Here is a 20,090-nt window from a genome sequence, read left to right as displayed (position 1 = left end):
TCTGGAGTCAGTCCAGTGTGAACCCTGAACGCCTGGAGCTGGTCCAGCTGAGTGGCAGGAACAAGGCTGAGAGTCCTAGTAAACACCCCATGATTTCTGGTATTTGCAGGGCATCTGTTCTGCCTGCCCTTGCAGTACCTTGTCTGGTCTGGAGAAGATCCTGGGTGACTGGTGATTTTATTACGGCCTGGCACATTTGAGGCTAAGCCATTCGGCTTGTCAGCATGCTCCCAGAAGAAAAGCTGCAGCGAAAAAACCTTGCTCTGGGCTTTGAAATCTGAACTGCAGCCAATTCCAGCTGAGGGATGTGACGATCGCCTTTTGCTGTGAAGTTGCCATCTGAACAATGACACTGTTGTGTCGTTTGAAAAGACAACAAGCAAGGCAAAGGATAAGTGTCCATCGTAGATGTGATGGGGTAGGTATCAGTCAGAAAGCACTCCAGGCCCTCAGCCTTTCCTTAAATGGTGCACTTCAAAATCCACATTTAGAGTTGTGTCGAGGGGACACATATGCATCCCAAGTTTTCTGCTTGTGAAGAGTTTGGGTTTTACAAGCTCTTTTTTGCTAGACCATCTGGCCATGCTCCTGCTCCTTTGAAAGCTGCGCCTTACTGAGTAGTCCTGGGAACACAAGAAGGAAGTGGCAGGAGGGGAACAGGGAGGGGGATTTCTAAGAGATGTGCTTTTCCTTAATAAAATAATAGTCTAAGAGGAGATCACAGCTTGTAATAGCCAGTGAGATACTGCTGCTAGTGTTCACGGCAAAACTCCACTTCTCAGGGCTGTGCTTCACAACGTGGAATCCAGCTGCACCGTGCATGTGCTGCACAGCTCTCTTAAAGTCAAATCGGCCACGGCATGGGCGTGAGTATTATTCTATATTCATCCAAATTACAACATCTCATCTTTTGTTCTCAATTTGTTGGGACAAACAGCTCCTCTTTTATTATTTGCCGCTCCTGTAAGACCCCAGATGAAGTCATTGCACCAGGTTTTAGCTAGTTCGTTCTGTGAAATGTTTGAATAAACGGGATAGTGAATGGTGAGAGGAGGAAAGGGAGAGAGAGAGACTCGTAGCTGCCTTTTTGCAGATGGGGAGCTGAGGCCTGGGAATTGAACAACTTGCCCTGAGTCAAAGAGGTGGTGGAAGAATCAAGACAGCAACTCGGCTCTTCTCCATTCAAGACAGAAACACCCTTTTTGGCCATTATGTTCTCTGGCAGGTGAAATACCTAGCCTGAAGGTTGGCTGAGAAATTATCATTTTAAAGATTGTAAAGCTTGCAAAGTACTTATGACAGAAGTCCTGCTGTCCTTGGTTTTGTTCCTGCATAGTCATATTGCAGGGTCAGGACTTCTGCTTTCCCACCCAGGAATTTCAGTGCACCTCAGACATCCCAGATTTACTGTTTCTGAGTTTTTTGCTTGGACTCTTCATATAGGTCCAGCCACAGATAACTGTTCCAACAAGCTGAAATCCTGGGAGAGTGTATGAAGCCTTGAAATCCCACGAGGACAAAACTGGGGGCTGGACAAAGAGGGCGTATCCAAGGATGCCAAAGACAGCTAAATCTCCAACAGAATTAGACAGTTATCCAAACCTTCAGTTACAGATTTAGAGTAACCCTGGCTTTTGGGCAACCCACCCGAGAATGCATTAGGGTTGATATTCAGGATTCCCATGGGAGCTGGGCATCTAAGGCATTTTTGGGGATTGGATGTTGTGAAACCTGTGGCTTTATAGTGGACCTTGTATTGTCATCTTGTCCCGTGGAAGTCAAGTTGACTTAGAAACTTCAGGAATTTACTGTGTGCTTTGTTCTAGCGTAAAATATGATCATGCCCAAGCCAGGGATATAAAGCCCAACAGTCCTTTGAATTTATCTAAGTAGTGGGCCTTGCATAGACAGCAAGAAAATCCACAGTTAAGTTTGTGTTCTCGGAGGGAATAGAAGTCCTTTAAATCTGGGGACAGGGAAATATAATTATTGAAAAGGGTTGGGTTACTTCAGAGCCAGGTTAAACCGAAACTACCAGCAAAGGTTTGCATACACTTCCCTAAGGATGCAGATTTTGGCTTAAGTGAACCAGCACCCTGCTTGAGGTGACAGCTTGGTGTAACCCATTGGTGACAAGAAGGTAGAAATAGAGCAAAAGTAGTAATTCACATTTTCCCAAAAGAATAAGAAAACATTGAGATCAACAAATGTGTAACCCCAGACACGAGGACACCAGCTTCTCTTCTTCATTCTGCCGTCCATTTATTGTGTGGATGTGGCAAGCCTCGTTACTAATCCTGTCTAGTACGGGCTACAGATATTTTCATCTGTCCAATACTGCAGTGTTGCAAGAAGCAATACAAATGCTATTTGCTATTTACTAGTAAAGAGTGCAGTGAAAAAGCTCGTGTTGCAAGATGAAGCATCCCTGTCAAGGCCGCACCTCGTTCCAAGAGGCTGTCCATACCCGTTTCCCTTGGGTTAGGAGTACGCTATTGCAATTCTTCCTGAGATCTTTCTTACACAAGTTACAAACCTTGTAACGTCTTTCGTTCCCTTTATCCAGACTAAGAGCAGATGTTGGGAGAGGATCCAGGCCTGTGTATTACACTTAGAATGTGTATATGTATAAATCCCCCTTCTTTCCACAGCTGTAATATACAGTGTATGCACCTTATTATCAGCGAGAGATCCAGAGTACAGGGCAAAGTATAGGGTAACCAGAATAATGCAGGGTCTTGGGAGATTTTTTGCTGTTCAGAAAAGCTGAAAGAATTTTATGTGGAAAGCCAAACTAGGGAGGAAAAGGACAGGGGTGAGGAAGGAGGAACCACTTTAAGTATAAAAATGTCTGAAGGGAATAGGGAAGTGAGAGTTTCAAGGCTATATGAGCTAGTGTCATATACAAGGATAAGAGAGCCTTCATTTGGGCTAGAGACGAGCCAGCAGGCAAGGAATTTGCTCCAGACAGAGTGCTTCATAGATCCTGCATGCTACTATAGCTAACAATCATGTCAATAGGGTTTAAAAGGTGCTTCAGAGGAATTGGGAAGCAAAGACAAATAAGGTGGGTGGCTGAGGGAGGAATGGAAAGTCCAGCGGTTACTGAGTGAGGCTTGAGTGTGATGAAAATCCTGGCTGTGCTCCAGTACAAGATTTCCTATCACATTAATTCTGTTGCAACAGGCTCCAGTGATACAGGCTTTGTATATCAAAAACGCTACACAGACGTCAGTGGTGGGGGTAATAAGATAAGCTTGCTCTGTTGCCTCCAAACTTTCCACTAGGATGCCTTCAAAGATGAAGCCTGAGCCTCTATGGTGCTGTTCCCTTCGTGCACGTGGGCAGAAAGCGAATGATTTATGGGGAAAGAGGAATAATAAGCTCTTTGAAATGTCATGTTCCTCTCAAAAATTGAGTCCATCCTCTGCCCTTCTGTTAAAATACATGTGCTCTTGGATGGCATTTTGGTGACCCTAAAAGGTCTTATTTCAAAAGTGTTTCTTGCTTTGAAAATGTGATTACCTAAACTCAGATGATGATATTGGGAATACTGTGATACTGTCGCTGTTCGTTGTGGGCAGAACTCTTGGCAGGTATCTCGTGAAATTTTGTCTGTTCAAGCCAGTAGGAATGGCAGCTGCCACTGGTGATCAGGGTTTACTACCACCCCAAAACCTAAAGAGAATAGATGGCAGCATCCATCAGATTTCATCCTTAGCCCTGATTTGCATTAAACCCCAAGTACCTCCTGTGTTCATTTCTTCTCCTGTCCTAGCTAAAAGGATTTGCCTGAAATTCCTTCCAGGGACTGTCACCAGCTGTCTGGTATATTCTTGTGGACCTTGTTTTCCTTGTTGGGTTGGTGATACCAGCTGGTCTGAGGGATGCTGATGTAAATGGGAATAGTAGCCTGCACTCCTTGCTTTTACAACGGGTAGCTTACTCCTTTCAGTTCTCCTCTTAGCCATGGGAAAGGGACTGAGGTGAAGACTCTCTCTTTTTTCCTCCGGCTGGGGGCACTGGATGGCAAATGGCCTATTGCAAGGATAGAAGATCAGCATGAAAGAAGTCTGGTCTGGGAAAGAGAAGTAGCAGCTGATCTAATACCATCCTAAACAGCAGTGAAACAAAAGCAAAAGCCAGACAGTATTGATGAAAAGAAAAGGAAAGAGGGAGGAGCTACCCCAGCATGGTCTTGTAGCGGAGAAGGAGAGTCTGATGCTGTGTTTTCCAGCCCGGCTGTGCCAGAGTTGCTTTCTGTCACCTGGATATGAGATGGATGAGGTAGAGTGTCTCCAAATAGAGCCGGAATAGCCTTGCTGGGCTTCTGTAATGGGGGAAGATACGAGTGTAACGGCCACCCTTCTGTGGAAGAGAGTGCAAGGGCTGCCTTTGACTGACTGAGGGTGTGAAGACTGTAAGGCCGGGTTTTTGCTAAGACAACTGGAGTAGGAACGAGGTTGGGTTTTAAGCCTTCTTTTATCGCTAAAGTGTGGAGGCTAAGTTGAGGAGGACAGAAAGCCACTGGAGCCCTGTTTGTTGTGACCACACCACTATCATTCTCCTTTGTGCTAGAGGCAAAGACTAAAGCTTTGAGCTGGCCAAGGAACTCCTTAAATCAGGAAATAGTCTTAGGAGGCCGATTCCAGATCTTTTTTCCTAACCAAAAATGAATAAAAGAGATGAGAATTGGGTCCATTCTGGAGTACCCCACCTGCCCCTCCCAGCGTCGTGACACATTGGTTGTAAGGATATGGAGCATCCTCTACTTCTGCCTCCTCTAGTGTGGCCAAAACACAGTTAAGCCTCCTTGTCCCTCTCTCCCCCAAAAAGTGCATTATGGTATTCTCTTTTCTGCCTCTCCCTCCTCTCTCCAGAGCTGTGTGTTTGAAATGATATCTATTTCTCTTTGTGACAGCACACCGTGACTGCTGCCTTGACGTTCTCCCAAGCTGACATCCCGACCGGTATGACACTGATGCCTTTGGGCAGAAATCAGAGCCGGTTTGCTGCATGCCTCTGTGTAGCCACGATGCCTGTAGCGCCTCCGAGAGCCCCCAGTGCCCCGCTGGGGAAATGGAGCGAGCACGTGGGCCCCAAATGAACTCCAAGAAGAGAGCAGGCATTATCCGCAGTGATCCTGCTACTCGTTTTTAGTTTTAAGTGCTCACATTAACATGGTTTTTTCCTTCTTTTTCTTTTCTCTCCCTTCCTTCTTTGCCTGTGAGAGGGTTGGTTTCCTGTTTTCTCCCCCGGTTGCAGAGTCCTTGGGGAGCTGGGCTTTCGTGAGCTGGAAAAGGAGCGCACAAGCATCTGATCAGCCTTTATTAGTGTTGAGAAGGATCTAATAGTTCCTGGCTTCTGGGACCATTACCTGTCATTTAGTTTTATTAAGTCTGTGATGAGAAAGTTTAAAATTAAAGGCTTTGTAAATTGGATTCCGGTTTGAAAGGGAGGCACCTACCAGGAACTAGCCGAAGCTTGCAGATGGGCCACTGGGAACAATATCAGACTTTACTATTTATCTTCAGCTGCTTTGACAAAGATCCTGTGCCAAGACACGGAGGGGAGGTAGTTTGTGGCAAAGCCTCAGGGCATCCGGAAGCCTTCAGCCATGTGAACAGTATAATCCTTCCTTTGCCAGGCTACTTGCGTTCAGACTCCCAGCTACTGTTCAAGAGGAAGGGTGGTCTTCTGATCGAGTCATTACACAGTGCTGTGAGTTCTGATTCAGCTGAAATGATTTCAGGCAAGTCATTTCAACTCCTCATGGTTTGTTTCTTGATTTATAAGGAGGAGGAGCTAGTATTAGTATTGATTTTTTTCTTACCTGTTGCCTGTTTTATGTAGTCAGCTCTTTGGGACAGGTACTGTCCTTGACTCTTGATGCTTGCAACAAAAGCTCCACCTCAAATGAGTCCTCAAAACAAAAATAAACACTTTGTTAAGTCCATAAGAAAAAGCAAGCAAAATGGGTGAGCCACCTAGTCAAGAGAAAGATCTCATTTTTAGGGGTTGTAATGCTGTATTGTTCTCTGCTTTTGAGACTAATCTTTGAATTAACTGTCCAAAAGCACTTGTGAATGAAATACTTCAATTGCAATAAAGTAATCCAGATAACTAATTATGGCGTGACAAGGGAAGCTCAGGGGCCAATCACAACAAAGAGCTGCTGTCACTTCTGTTTTCTCCGTTCAACAGAAGGCTCATGGTGACATTGCTCTGATGAGAAGCAGCATGAGCTAGTGGTTGTACGTACAGTCTGGGAATCAGAAGTCTTGGGTTTTGTGTCTCAGTTTGTCTTTGACTGAGTGACATGGGAGAAGTCACCTGAGGTCAGAATTTTAAGGTGACTCCTGCCCATCCTTGCATTGTTAAATACACAAACTGTGCTTATATGGCCTTACATGAAGATTTAAGGTTCACACTTTATCTCTGAAAGGCCGAGTACAGTACTCCACCAGAGCATAAGGCTTACCCAGTTAATAATCGATTGTGAAATTAAGTGTTTATCTCCTGAAGGTAGAATGTACAAGGATGAAACAGAGATTCCCTTTAAAGTAATGGTTTCATGGAAGAGTTTACCTCAGGTTCTCCCCACGTAACTTGGCATTTTTCATCTCTCTGGGCTTTGCCATTTTTATCTGGCTTTATCAGAGGTAAGATTTGTAAACCCTTCAGGCTGAAAAGGATGCCCTGTGACCATCTACTCTAACACTCACATAGCCAAGCTTCAGATGTCAGTCCTCACTTTAAGCTAGGTTCACCTCTAAAGAACCAGAACTGAGAGCAAAGACTCACACCATGCAAACTCACAGTGAAAGATGGGTCTTTCACCTTCTTTCTCCAGAGAGTTTCCAAACCGCACGGGCAGGAGGTGGGATAATATACCCAGAGGAAACTGAGACACGGAGGGATGGGTAAGAAGGGTAATACTCTTGCAGAGTGTAGGCACTGAGGGCAACCTTGGACCCAGAATTCCTGCAAAGTGAGACTAAGCATGTGTTAACTCCAGGCCATTCTTCTCTCTCCATAGGCATAGTAGTTCCTTGACTTCAGGTAATCACCACGTTCCCTTGAAGGAGGAGTGATGTCTCTCCCAAGCTTCTCTGCTAGCGTCGTGAGAGAACTGATCTATGAGCTATTCAGTGGTTACTTACATCATTCTTGTGTTTCCAGCCATGTGACTTGACCGCAAGGCTTTCAGAAGGTAATCTGGGGAGATTTTATCAAATGTAAAATGTTCCTAGACATTACTGGAGCCATGATGTAATGAACCAAGGTTTTGTTCTTTAAATTCCACTTTGCTGAAAAACCACAGGCCCCAAAAAATTGTTCCAGAGAATCTGCAGAGATTTAAGAAGGAGGCTGAGATCTTGTGCTGGGCTGTGCAGCACTGGTAGGGAGAAAGGGTTTCTGACCAAGTCCTGTGTTGCTGGCTTGGTGAGGTCTGGGCTGAACCTCTGGCATGGGCAATAACCTCTTTACAATAAAGACTCCCTTGTTTCTGCTGCTGTGATGAGAGTGTTGCAAAAGGAAGAGGCAGCACGACCAGGCCTGCATCGTACCTCACTACTCTTGAGTGCGTTGTGTGTTTGGAGCTTTGGTATTTGTTGTAATTGTGGATGCTTCCATTTTTGTGAAGGCAATTCCAGCCCAAAGTCTTGCCTCAAAAAATTCAAAAAGGTGGTCCCCTCATGTGACACTGCTTTCTTAGTATCGTCTGTGCTGGGGCTGAGAATCTAGTTTGCAGTATCTGAGTGCTTTGAAAGACCTTTAAAACCCTTTTCAGAGGGACAGTGATTCCTGAGTCACATGTCTGTGAAAGTCTTCCTGGCATATTTATATCTGCCAGACCAGGGTGAGACTGCCCATGCTTTGATGCTTTGGATTTCAGTACCTGTTGAAATCCCCTGAACAAATAGTGCTATTAATTACGGGGCTTGGCTTTGATGAATGATGCATAGGGGACAACATTTCATTTTGTCTAGGGGGAGGTAAGCGGGATGGGGCATTTCTGAGTGTTCAGTGATGCAGGAGAGGTCCTGGGTGTTGCCTGATCAAGGGGAAGTTGCTTCCTCTCTCTAGAGTGCTGTAAAGTCAGTGTCAAGTCACTGTGGCATCTGGGTTATGTCACCTTCTGATGGGGCTACCTCTTTATACATCAGATTTGCTCAGACAGAAACCAATTCAGCTCTTTACTTAAAAAGCTTTTAAAATTACTTCTGCCTGCTTACGGGACTGCCCCATCCCCAGGCCATTTTAAACACCAGAGCAATGAGTTTGGGGTTCAGATTCTTATCCAGTTATGTGAGATGGGGGGAAGCCTCCCTGTTCCCAGGGAGGGCCCCAGGATCTTACCACCATTTCTTTCCCCGCATCCTTCTGAAACTCCCACATCAGTAAACAGGAGTCTTGCAAAAGCTGTTTACATGACAAGGTTATAAGAAAGGTTTGTTCCTGAAGTGATGAAAAAAAGCTTTTTCCACAGCTTTGATTTAGTAGCTAGCCAAGTTAATTTCTTCTTTGTGTGTTTCATTATGTTTTGGTGCTGGGTGGTCATGTTTATGCCAAAAAGTTGAATTATATTTTGGGGCACCTGAAACTTTTGTTCTGTACAGACAACACTGCTTGTCATTTCAGCCTAATTAATTACAGCCACCTGAGGACATCTCTAGCTGGTTTTCACAAAGGGTCTTCCGGAGAAGGTAATGCAGTGTTAGAAAACTATTTTCTTCTGGGACAAGAGGACTGCTCTCGGTGAGAGGAGTACTAGGTAGTAGGTTTGTGAGATACCAGCTGATGTGACTGGTGGAAAACAAGACCACTCAAAGAGAGAGGAAAAGAAGGAAAGTCAGAAGACAGTGCCGTTGAAACTAAGGATAATGGGAGGAGAGTATTCGCTCCTTGTAAGGCACCCAAAATAACGATGAACAAATTGGAGCGCGTGATGTTGAGTTGTGGCCAAGAGGTGCCTTAGCAAAGACACAAGGCGTGATTTCTTTTAACTGAGTTTAGATGTTTACACTGTAGATGTTTACATGATTGAGTCATCCATATTCCAGTTTAGTGATTCACTTCGGGATAATCTGAATCACGCCTTGGAAATTTCTATTTTTTATTGTTGACTGTAAAGGTTTTCTAATGGTATGGGCTCAGGTGAAGAAATCTATACTGCATCCATCTACCTGTGCCAGAATTAGACCCAAGGTGTCAGGGAAAGTGAGTAAGGTGTCAGGATCTGAGTGAGGGAGTCCTCACTACAGTAATGGGGCAAAAGCTTGTTTAATAGACATGGAGGTACAGGGAAGAAGTAGGTTTTGGGGAGGCAGCTAGATCTTAGCTGGAGAAGCACAGGCACATTTGGGGAAGTATAAGTTCAAGCGTGAAGGTGAAGTGAACAGGAAGTGCACATAGGAGGACAGAAGGGGAAAGAGAAAGGGTTTTCATATCTATTCTAGTTTAGAACGTGCACATGGTTATTCAAAACTAGAAAAAGAAGGTCCATCACCCCAGAATAAACCAGTGCTGATGGCATGTGGCTGTGAGATGGGAAACCAAAGCTCAGGTCTCTACCATACTCATATCACGGACCAGAACCAGAGTCTTCCACACTGATCTGAGTGTACTAGCTCAGATACAGTGGGTGACTGGGAGGGGCTTGTCTTCCTGGAAGCTTTCAGTTCTGTACGCATGATTAAATACTTGCAAGCGGTGCGACACTCTGGGTACCCCACATTACACATGGTGACCCTAAAAACGAGACATGAAATGGAGCAGCAGCAGAAATTCCATGCAGGATCTGAGAACATACTCTTTTTGAAACTCTCATCTTCTTTTTGTGAGAAATTTCCGTTTAACTTAATTGACCTTTCCCAATGAAACTGTACTGAAGAATTTCCTGAACAGCTCTCATAAGCAGGCTTTGGAGTCCAGAGGACCAGAAGAACCCTTCAGGTAATAAGTTTAAAACAAAGAGAAGGAAATAAGTTGTGACACGAGTGGCTAAATAAATTGCAGAAGTCCTTGCCAAGGAATATGATGGCCAAAGGCACAAATATGTTCACATTTAGGCGTGTAACTGGAGGGTGGCTCCATTGATGGCTTTGCTAGCCACCTGATGTAGGGAGTCTTTAAGCAGATTACTAAAATGATAGGTAGGTATAGCAGGGACAGATCCGTCATCGGAGGACTTGGGGTTTGTATTCTCCCTGAAGCAGTCTGCCTGTGCCTTCTGGTAGAGATCAGGTACTAAGCTAGATTGATTTTTTGGTCTGACCCAGTATTTCTTATTCTTGTTGTGAGTACTTTTGCATCTTGCCCTAGAGATGGTACTGAAAGATTACGCTGGGTTTTGGTCAGTGTAGTGTATGTGCCAGCTTTTGTGTCCAGCCTGTCTGCGTACGTCGCCGTGTTGGATACATCTGTGATGCGACTGTGTGTGAGTGGTCAGACACCGTTTCTACATACGTGTAAGATTGAGGGTATTACGCTTGTGCCGTGTCTTGCTTTTGTTAGTGCTTCCCAGATTTCAAAAATACAGAGCAGGGCATAAACTCCAGAAATGTGTTTTCCAAATAGACTACAAAGCTGAGAATTAAAGACAAGTGTGAACCCTCTTGCAGCTCATTCTGTCATTTAGGGATGCTCGTGTCAATACAAACTGTTGAGACATCTGGAATGGGGTCATGAGAGTCCGTGGGTTTTGGATCGTTTTGCGTGGGAAATCCCGTAGTACTCTGCTCATTTCACTGACAGGCAGCTCATGCCTCCGCATGACAAAATAGAGACAGACCCTTTGCAAAGCGTAATGGAGGAGGGTGTTCTGATTGTGATCCAAAGTTGTTCTCACAATAGCGTCATCTGACTAGTTTAGCCCTCCAGATGGAGCAGGCTCTTACATCTAGCACAAGGATATGATGTATAAACATCGAGAATTTTTTTATTAGTTCAAGGCAAAACCTGCTCCCATCCTCCTTGGTTTCACATGTGTTTAATTCTAGTGATCCATTTTCTGCATGGTGTTAACCATCACCACACTCGAGTCTTCCCAGCTGAGGATTTATTTCATACCCTTCAGCCTGACTTAGGTGAGTACACACCTGCAGTCTCAGCATGAGCAAGGCATATAAACATATTCTTGGCTGAAACTGGGCCTAGGAGTGGGTGAAACTTGGCACTGAGGGGGCACATGAAGTGAATGCCCTGTGAAAAACGTTTTAAATGTAGGTAGGGTATAAACTTGGAGCCAATATTTACTACATTTTTATGTGGTTATAGGGCAGCTGTCTGACCTCCTCACCTAATTTGCAAATAATCTTGTCAGGACAAATTAGTCCATGCTGAGCCTGTGCTGTTGAGACTAGATGGTTATCTGGATCTGCACTAGTGAATTTTAAGGTAGTTCTGGTATCTCTCCAGTACAGTGGAGTCACAGTGGCAGTGACTGCGGTGCAGAGATACACTTTTGTGTTAAACAGAACATATACGCAAAAAACCTCTTCTACAGAAACCTGGAATTAATGGTCTTCCTATCTGGTTCCTTTCTGGCCATTTTTGCTACAGGCGTGAGTGTTGAAAATAAAGATTGAAATGACATTTGAAACTGTAGCTCTGAACACTGTGAATTGCTTAATTCATCTTAATAGAGGTGTTCACTCTGAACCTGGAAAGCTTTTAGTTGAGATTTAGCCTGTGGTTTGATATTACAAATTGCTTGGTGGTAACATTGGTTTAAGACATTGTTGTCTCCTGGCCTCTTGTTCTTGCTGCTGTGCTGGCACAACTACTGTGGTTGGGAACCAGAGGGAGGAGCCATCCAACTTGAGGGGAAAAAGGAAAAAAAAAAAGGTTTACTGCGTGTGTTTGTTTGTTTGTTTGTTTGTTTAAAGCAGGAAAAGTTCCTCTGTCTGGTTCAGCGCCTGGTCACACAGAGTTTTCCTGGCACAAGTGAGTGGAAAGAGCACTTTGGCATGGAGGGGAGATGAGCAACGAAGGGTGAAAGGTGAGCAGCAATTACTGGTTCTGGTAATGCCACAGTGTACTTTGTAATATCAGACCATGATCTGGAACTGATCTCAACATGTGAAAAATGCTCAAATACCTTTAAAATTGTTGGTCTTAATCTTTGCAGTTAGGTGTCTTGGCAGATACTTCCAACTTGTGTTCTTAGCTCACAGTCTCCAGCCGTCCGGCTTCTTGCGTTTCACAAGTTCAAAATGCTGCAGCCCACTGGTATTGAAAATGTGTGAATGAACAAAATAGTTGGAGTTGAATGACAGTGTAAGTATCAGTTGTCACTGCAAGGAATGTTTTCTTCATTTCCATAATGAGTTCATTGAGAAAGAATCCGTTTTAATATAAATGAAAGCAGGGTTTCCACGGTGACTTTCGCAAATTTAGAAGATCTTGTCATTTAAATCCCGTTTGCTATGGAACATAAAGATCATTTGCTATACACCACATCTAACCATCTGAGTCCAAAGGTACCATGAAGAATATGGTGAGGTGCCTGGAAAAACAACAACAAAAAAGAAATCTATAAAAAGAACAGACTTTCAAGGCACTAAAAAGTGGGAAATAAATCTCGCTGAAAGTTTGCCACCTCACTCCCAGAAATGGAGTTGTCTGATAAGTAAATTCCCTGCAGACATTAAAAAAACAAGCAAAGCCAGAACAGTAGAATACCCAAATGATTTGGTTAAAGAAATGTTTGCTTTGTTTAATGAATTATGATGGTTTCGATGAAATTTCCATTTGCAAATTTGAGTTGTGCTTGACAGGAGAAAATTTGTATCTATCTAAAGCCTGTGAAAAAATGTCTGTCTGCCTTTTTCTGTCCATCTGTCTCTCCATCCACAGAACAAAATTCAAATAGTTTCCAAACAGCATCTGGCATACATGCTGAAAGTGAAACTTAACAAAGTCTTGGCTATAAATAGCCATATATCCAAATATTGCAGCACACTGACGCAGCTCGAAGTCTCAGATCTGTCCATTGATTAACATATCTCATTAAGGAAACTGCTGGCCCCTGAAGTGTGGAGTTCGCTACTGGGAAACTCGTGCTGGCAGCCTGTGTCTTTGTGTGACAAGCTGGGAGCCCCTTCTCCGTCTCCGTCCTTCGACTGCATTGCCCGATACTGTGAAAAAGAAAGAGAGGGAGAGAGGAATTTCTGCTTTGATTTCTTTGCAGCGACATGCAGACAGAAGCAGCTCAAGGGAATCCTGCACAGCAGAGGTTAATGTGACCCACATATAATTGTGTGAAAAGATGCCACTCTGCGCCTTTGTCAAAGAGGCTTCTTGTTACAACCCAAGCTATCTAGTCCCCAGCCCCTTCAGCAAAGCACGGTTTTCTTGCATTAAATCACCACTGCCCTCTTGCCAGCTGCTTAGAGTTTGCACATTATACAGAGGAGATATATAATATATATTTATATACTTTTAAAATGTGACAGATTGTCTTGTAACATATGTAGAATTGCCTTGAAATGAACTACGTGCATGTGATGGCCAAGCCAGCAGACCTAGTGTGTGTGTGTGTGTGTGTGTGGTTTGTATTTTTTTTCCTTCTGTTGGAAATCTGAGAGGCTGGGACACTCGAGCTTTTCATGTTGCTTCTCTCTGAAATATTCATGACGAGTTGACGACCTTGATTCTTTGATACCTGCCATTTATTTATGTGCCACTGACGATAACTGCTGCTAAGTACATATGTCAGTGACATGGTTGAGTGAGCTGGATGATAAGGAGAGGGGGGGCATCTGACGTATGTGTGTGCTGGAATAAGATTACTTTATAAACTCTGAGGGCATTTTAGGAGACTGCCATGCCATCTTATTCACCCCGCTTTGTTTCTCTGACTAAAGCCTGTTCTCTTTGCTTCTTCTCCAGCTTTTTCTTCTGACTTGGAAATCTGCTAGTTTGCTGCTGCTTTTCTTAAAGATGATCATTGGCTCGTTATCAAGAGAACTGCTAATGAATTAGTTGGTTACGCTTACATTTAACAAAAAGAGATGCAAGTCTGGGGAGACCCAAGGAATTCTTCTCAAGCGAGAAACAGATCCTCATTGAAATGGACTCCAGGGACTTGGTTAGATGATCAGGAGCATTTTGGCACTCTGTAAAGGCAAGGAAAGATGAGGGTAGAGCAAAGGAAGATAAAAAGAACAGTAGGTAAGCACCAGTATCACATATAACCTTGCAAATGTGAAATTTAAGCAGGCAAATCTCACTGCTTTTGAGTGTTCCCGTTCTTTGGAAGGATTGTAACCTGCAAGGCACCAGGCATAAGGGTTTGAGCGTGGGGGTAAATACGTTCACAGAAAGGGTTACAGAAGTGATGAAGTAATGAAATATATGGGGAAAGAGCTCCCAAGTGAAAAATAAATGAAGTCCAACATGAACCAGTCTTCACTGTGTTTGGCAAAGTGTAAAGACATAGAGAATTAAAGAGACATTGCTGGATCAAGGAGTAAACGTCATTCCTTTTGGCTGCGAGTTATTCCATGGGTTTTCAGAGATATAACTAGTGTCAGGACCCGGATTCACCCTACTTTGCTTACGTTGTTTAGCGGAAGGATGGGATTAGGAGCCCTGTTGTCCGGGGCTAACTTACTTGCTATAGGTACCTATGCTTTCTGCAGGGGTGGTGCTTTCCTGACCCGGGTACCCCAGTTCAAGATGGGCTTTGGATGGGAATTGGAAAGGTGAGATGGAGACAGTTGGTCTCCTACTGTTTGGATGCTGAAGAAGGGACTCTGATGGGTAGATGTATTGACAGAGTTTTCCTTCACCTAAACGGTGAAGTGAGAGAAGCCAGAGCACGAGAGACGATGCAGAACCTCTCCCATAGATTCTCTTCTCACTGTATTTCATCTAGAAAGCTGCAGCACTGTCTATTTTTTGGCCTACCATTTTTCCCTTTCAGAAGTCACAGTAAGCACACATCTATATTGCACTGTACATTCTCCTGAAGATAACTTTCCTTCTCCATAAGAAAATACGGGGAAAAGAAAGAGGACACAAGGGTGGAATTCAAGTCAAAAAGGCCTAAGAGGCTTCTGCATATGCTTCTTGAACCGCAGCCGTTCTAGAGAGGCGGGAGATAAGGTGGCTTAGGGAATGCAGCTGAATCCAGAGAGGCATTTATTTAAGATTGATATCGAACCTTGGAATTGTGAGTGGGAGGTTTTTCTGAGGAAGGAACAGGATGTTGCCAGGAGGGAGAGAGGCTGGCTAGGATGATTTATTATAAGAGGTCAGCAGCAGGAAGTCACTGGAGATATGCGATGGTCTAAAACGCAAGCCAAGGAACCCGGGTGAGGATACTGTTTTATGCTCTGAGATTCTGGCTCCTCAGAATAGGCCCAACAAAGTGACTGGGTGGTCTAATTTAGGGTCATCCTTGGTGGTCCTGCATACATGTGTTTTGGTCAACTTTCTTGCCCGCATGTTGTCTCTGTGCACAACGACCCATCCTGCTCTGGGGTCTGTTACGCAGGCTTGTACCATTAAAAAGAAATTCACTGCACTTGGAAGAGAGATTTCAGACCTTTCTTAGGGCAAGAAGTCATTTGGTGCTTACACAGATGATTGTGCACATGAGGGCATGAAGCAGTCATATCTATCATTAGGCTCCCTTCCCCCGGATAGGAAAATTCCCTGTGACACAAGAAATGAAAAGACTGGCAAGAGAAGAGGAGTCACAGCCGGGAATTACCTTTTGGGCCGTAAACAGAATTGGAAAGTTCAGCTGGATGTAAAGCTTTAACTAGTTGTCAGTCTGAAATCTGCAGCTCCACGTCAATGTAATGGCCTTGAGCAGGACCACTGCAGGCATTAGTGTTTTTCGATACTGATGACTATAAATAAATGATTGATTATTAGGCACAACCACCTTCTGTCTAACCTACTTCTGAGTGTCATTTATGTGTCGTTTGCTGTCCTGTCTTCTGACCCAGTTAAACCTGGAGTCCTCTTCTGTCAGGAACAGTTGTCCTTCCTGAGAAGACAGACACTGTCACAGAGAACCCTCAAGTCAAACAGGCAGAAGCATAGAAGAAGGGATTTAGGCTCCCTGGGGAATGCAGCATGGCTGAGAAGGCAGCAGTGCTTTGGAGTGAATGGGAGGGTGCCCTTTGACTTCAGATGACCTTAAATGACTCGTCGAAGGTCACACAGAAAAGTTAGTGCTTGGGTACAGGACTAAGTTTGTATCTTCTTCTTAAGGGTGAATATCTAGACAAATCTCCAATATCCCGTTCAGCTTCCCGTTATTGCAAACTTGGCTGTCTTGCGGTTTTTTTCAGCGCATTCAAACCCTGCTGCTGTGCTTTTGTTTCTTTCTGCAACTATTCTGGCTGTCCCTGCTGATAATCGCTCGGATTAGACCTGCACAAGGGGGTAACATCTGAGCTTTTAATGCTGTCCTTTTATCTGACGTCCTCCAGCTCGTGGTCCTGTTGTCCCTGCGCAGCTTGGTATGTGGTGATGTTCACTCTCCTGCTTACACTCAGTGAATGATTTATCATGTGTTATCAGTAGGACTCTGTACAGTGTCCAGGGACAATGTTTTCTTCCATCTGGTTCCAAGCTGGTGGAACACCCTTCCATATGGTTTTCACATGTGGTTCTCCTAGTACCTCCTTTCTATTTTTTCTCTCTGGATTCATCATTATGCAGTTTGTCTAACAAGTACACTTTGTTTCACTTTATAAATTAATCACATGCGTGAATTAAAACTTAGCAAATGTGGATATTTCTTAAATGACAGAGGAATCCTTCACAGCTGGGTGAATCTATCTTCTGGAAGAAATATCCCATCCCACGACATACTGGAAATTAACTGCTGCAGTGTTTCACGCCACTCTTCAGTCAGATACTAGCCTATGGCTTGTTCTGGAAGAATCTTATCTTATAATGAGTGGGAAAGTCTTTTAGTTCTGGTCTGTAGTACGAAGGTGCTGATTGCAGTTATAGGTTCATGATGCGGGCAGGACAGAGACCACAAAAACATCTTTTTATGTAAATCATTTTGAGACACAGGCAGTGATTCACAATGACTTGATATTCAGTGCTCCAAGAGACAAACAGCTTCGTCTCACCAGTTTACTGAGTGATCCAACCTGCAATAGGCCTCCTCTGTCAGAATCACTTGCTGCTGGATTTGCTGGTCTTTGCAGATAACTTTTCTCTGTTGTCTTTGTTGATTTTATGTTGTTAGACGTGGTAACGCACTTTTATCTTATCTGGCTTTTTCTCTTCTTTGCTCTCCATGTCGTTTGCTATTCCAGAATAAATATGCAGACCGCCTGCCCCTGGAGGCCAGTGCACCGTGTTCCTCCCCGAGAGCATGCAAATATTTGCACCACACCAGTCTCTGAGCCCCGAGACGTGAGCAGCGACACGAGGAGGTGCAGCAGAGGGCAGGGGTGGAAGGCTGGAGGGTGTGAAACTAGTACACGGCAGCCGGTGCAGTTGGCTTGGAGCGTTTAGCAAGCGATTGCCTTGTCTTCGGAGCAACGGGAAAAAGGGAGCTTGACTTTGGGGTGTACGTGTAAATGTGCACGCCTCTGTGAGTTTGTGGTGAGGTCTGTGTGTGTGTGACGCTGAGGGACTTCAGCCAGTGAATGTATGTGTGCAGCAGGTTCTCGGGAAGAGCGACAGGGACGGTACTCCAAGCGAAGTGCCATTTTCTGGCTTTATTCTTGCTTCCAGGCTCTTGCATTTCAAAGTAGCACATCTGTCATGTGTGTACGCTTTTGTGTTCCTGTGTGTTTGTGATGCGTGTGGGCATGCTGCTGTACAGGGGTGCATGTGCTAGCTGTGTGAATTGGTGAGGTTAGACACTTTGTCTTGAGTTTTCTGCCTTTGCAGATGCACTTTGCATCTGTTGAGGATTCAGACCTTATCCCTTCACAGAAGGGATGGAAGAATACTCAAGACGGGTAGTGTCTTTAGGCCTTTCTATCCTATTTAGTTTCTCACTGGAAAGAAGCAGTCTTTGCTCGGTTTTGCAAGAGGACACTCCTCACTTGAGTCCTTTTCCGGACTGCCTGTGGGGTGCTCATGTGTTTCGAAGCTATTCCATCTTGAGAAAATCCTGCTTCTGAAGTGACTGGCATCTTAGAGCTGCTTCGTATTGCAGAGTTATGTGGAGTATCACCCATACTTTACACCTCATTCATAAGCAGAGGGTCTTGAGTAGCTGGCAGTGATGATGCCTGTCCAAAGAGAAATAATCCATTGCTAGAGCTACTGCAGCCATCGCACCATGGAGCATGTTAAGCGGTAATTTTGTAAAACTGTTGAGGCCAATGTAAGCCAGTATTCTCACCAGAAAAAGATATTTTCACTTTTCCTTCCTTATTTAGCTGCTGCTTTTCCATGCTTTCTCCCCCCTTGATAGCACAGATGTTCTTGCAGCAACATGATGAAGTCCCCAAAAATCTCAGAAAGGAAGGAATTATTGTTGCTTTTACTTTAGATCCGTTCTCTAATTCACTTCACTGTGGAAAGCCTGTTTGTGCAACTGTGGTGTTCATTTGTGGTGGTGTCACTCTTCATCTGTGGGGGTATGCCAGAGGAGAAGCAGGAGGTAGGCACTACTAGTTGAGACATGTGCTATTTCGCCCTTTAAGGGCACCTCCCCGCTGTCTGCCTTGTTGACTCCCTGCATGTCCTCCCATCTCTCTCACCTCACTTAGCTTCTTTGATTTGGAGCCGCCGCTGGGTTGGCTGAGGGGGTTTCTTTTCGTTGGTTTTGGGGGTTTTGTTGTTTGCTCGCTGTTGCCTTTTTCCAGTTTGAAGTTTGCCGCCTTCTGGCCTCTGGGCCAGCGACCCTTCCGCGAGCTGTCGGGCCGCGCACTGCACACTGTGTTATCATCACGGAGGCTGTTTCATTTCCATCTGGGGCTTTTGGTCTGGGTTGGATCCAGCGTGCCGGCAGGTCTGATTGATGGCCTTATTGACAATCAGGTTGACCCTTGTTCGGCAGGCTGACATGCTCCGTATTTCACGGGCCGGCGTTTGATGCGTATCAAAGAGGTGGTCAGGTCATCAGAACAGCCAATTAAAACGATAAAGAAGGAGGAGTGGAAGATGAAGTTTTAACTCTTTCCAGCCCATCATAAACATCTTTATGAAAGTGGAGGTAATTGTTTTCTGCCAAAACGAGGGCTAGGAGGGAGGTAAAAACAGAGATCCATCTCTATAAAATTTATTTGTGGGAACTCGTTAAAAATTGAGTAAACAGAGATCAGGAAACAATTAGCTGTCTATATAGTTTTCAGTTATTTAGAGTCTGGAATGAGACTGGATCAATTGCCTTCCTTTTTTTTTTTTTTTGTCTTTTGTCTGAACAGCATATTGTAAAGGAGACCATGAAGTTCAGCATAGGTTAATGAATATATAATAATACATCTCAAACTGAGACACTGCTTGGAAAACAAGAATTTTGTGTCATTGCTGTTGTTACCTGAAAAGGAGAAAGGCACTCCCGTTACAGTTGCTAGTAGCTGACAGCTGGCAGAAGGTAATAAATTTAGGAGTTACTTAACATCAGCTTCTGAATAATGGTATCAGAAGAACATGCTCTTCACATGAGGAGCCTAATGAGGGAGAAGTGCTAGAGCCGGGAAGTAAGAGTACCGCTGGGATCACGGATAATAAAAGGTCTGTCATCTGTCAGTGGCTGATGCTCATACCAGCGCAGGGTCAGTCACAGGTCCTTCGATGTTAATTTGGGGGCTGTGTTTTAAGATAATGCAGCCTTTCCTAAGGTGCCAGCGAAAATGCACTAGATCCCAAACTTTTTTGCCTGCTGAGCTTTAATCCACACTTGCACTGAAGTTTCCAGGTATCAGTTTTAATGGACATGCTAACAAAATAAAGCTTGGATCAGGGTTAAGTATAGAAAGGTTACTTTTTGAGCAGTTCACCACATCCAGACTCAATTCCTGGCTCAAATGCAGAATTTCAGTTTGTGCTGCACTTTGGTTTCCAGCCTATAAAAGGGGGAACAACTACTTTGCTTTCCCAAGGTGGTTAAAATCTATGAAACACAATAATGCTAGGAACTATCT

Source organism: Phaethon aethereus (assembly GCF_964289735.1).
Source record: "Phaethon aethereus genome assembly, chromosome: 17".
Taxonomy (NCBI): domain Eukaryota; kingdom Metazoa; phylum Chordata; class Aves; order Phaethontiformes; family Phaethontidae; genus Phaethon; species Phaethon aethereus.
This window is presented reverse-complemented; position numbering follows the sequence as displayed.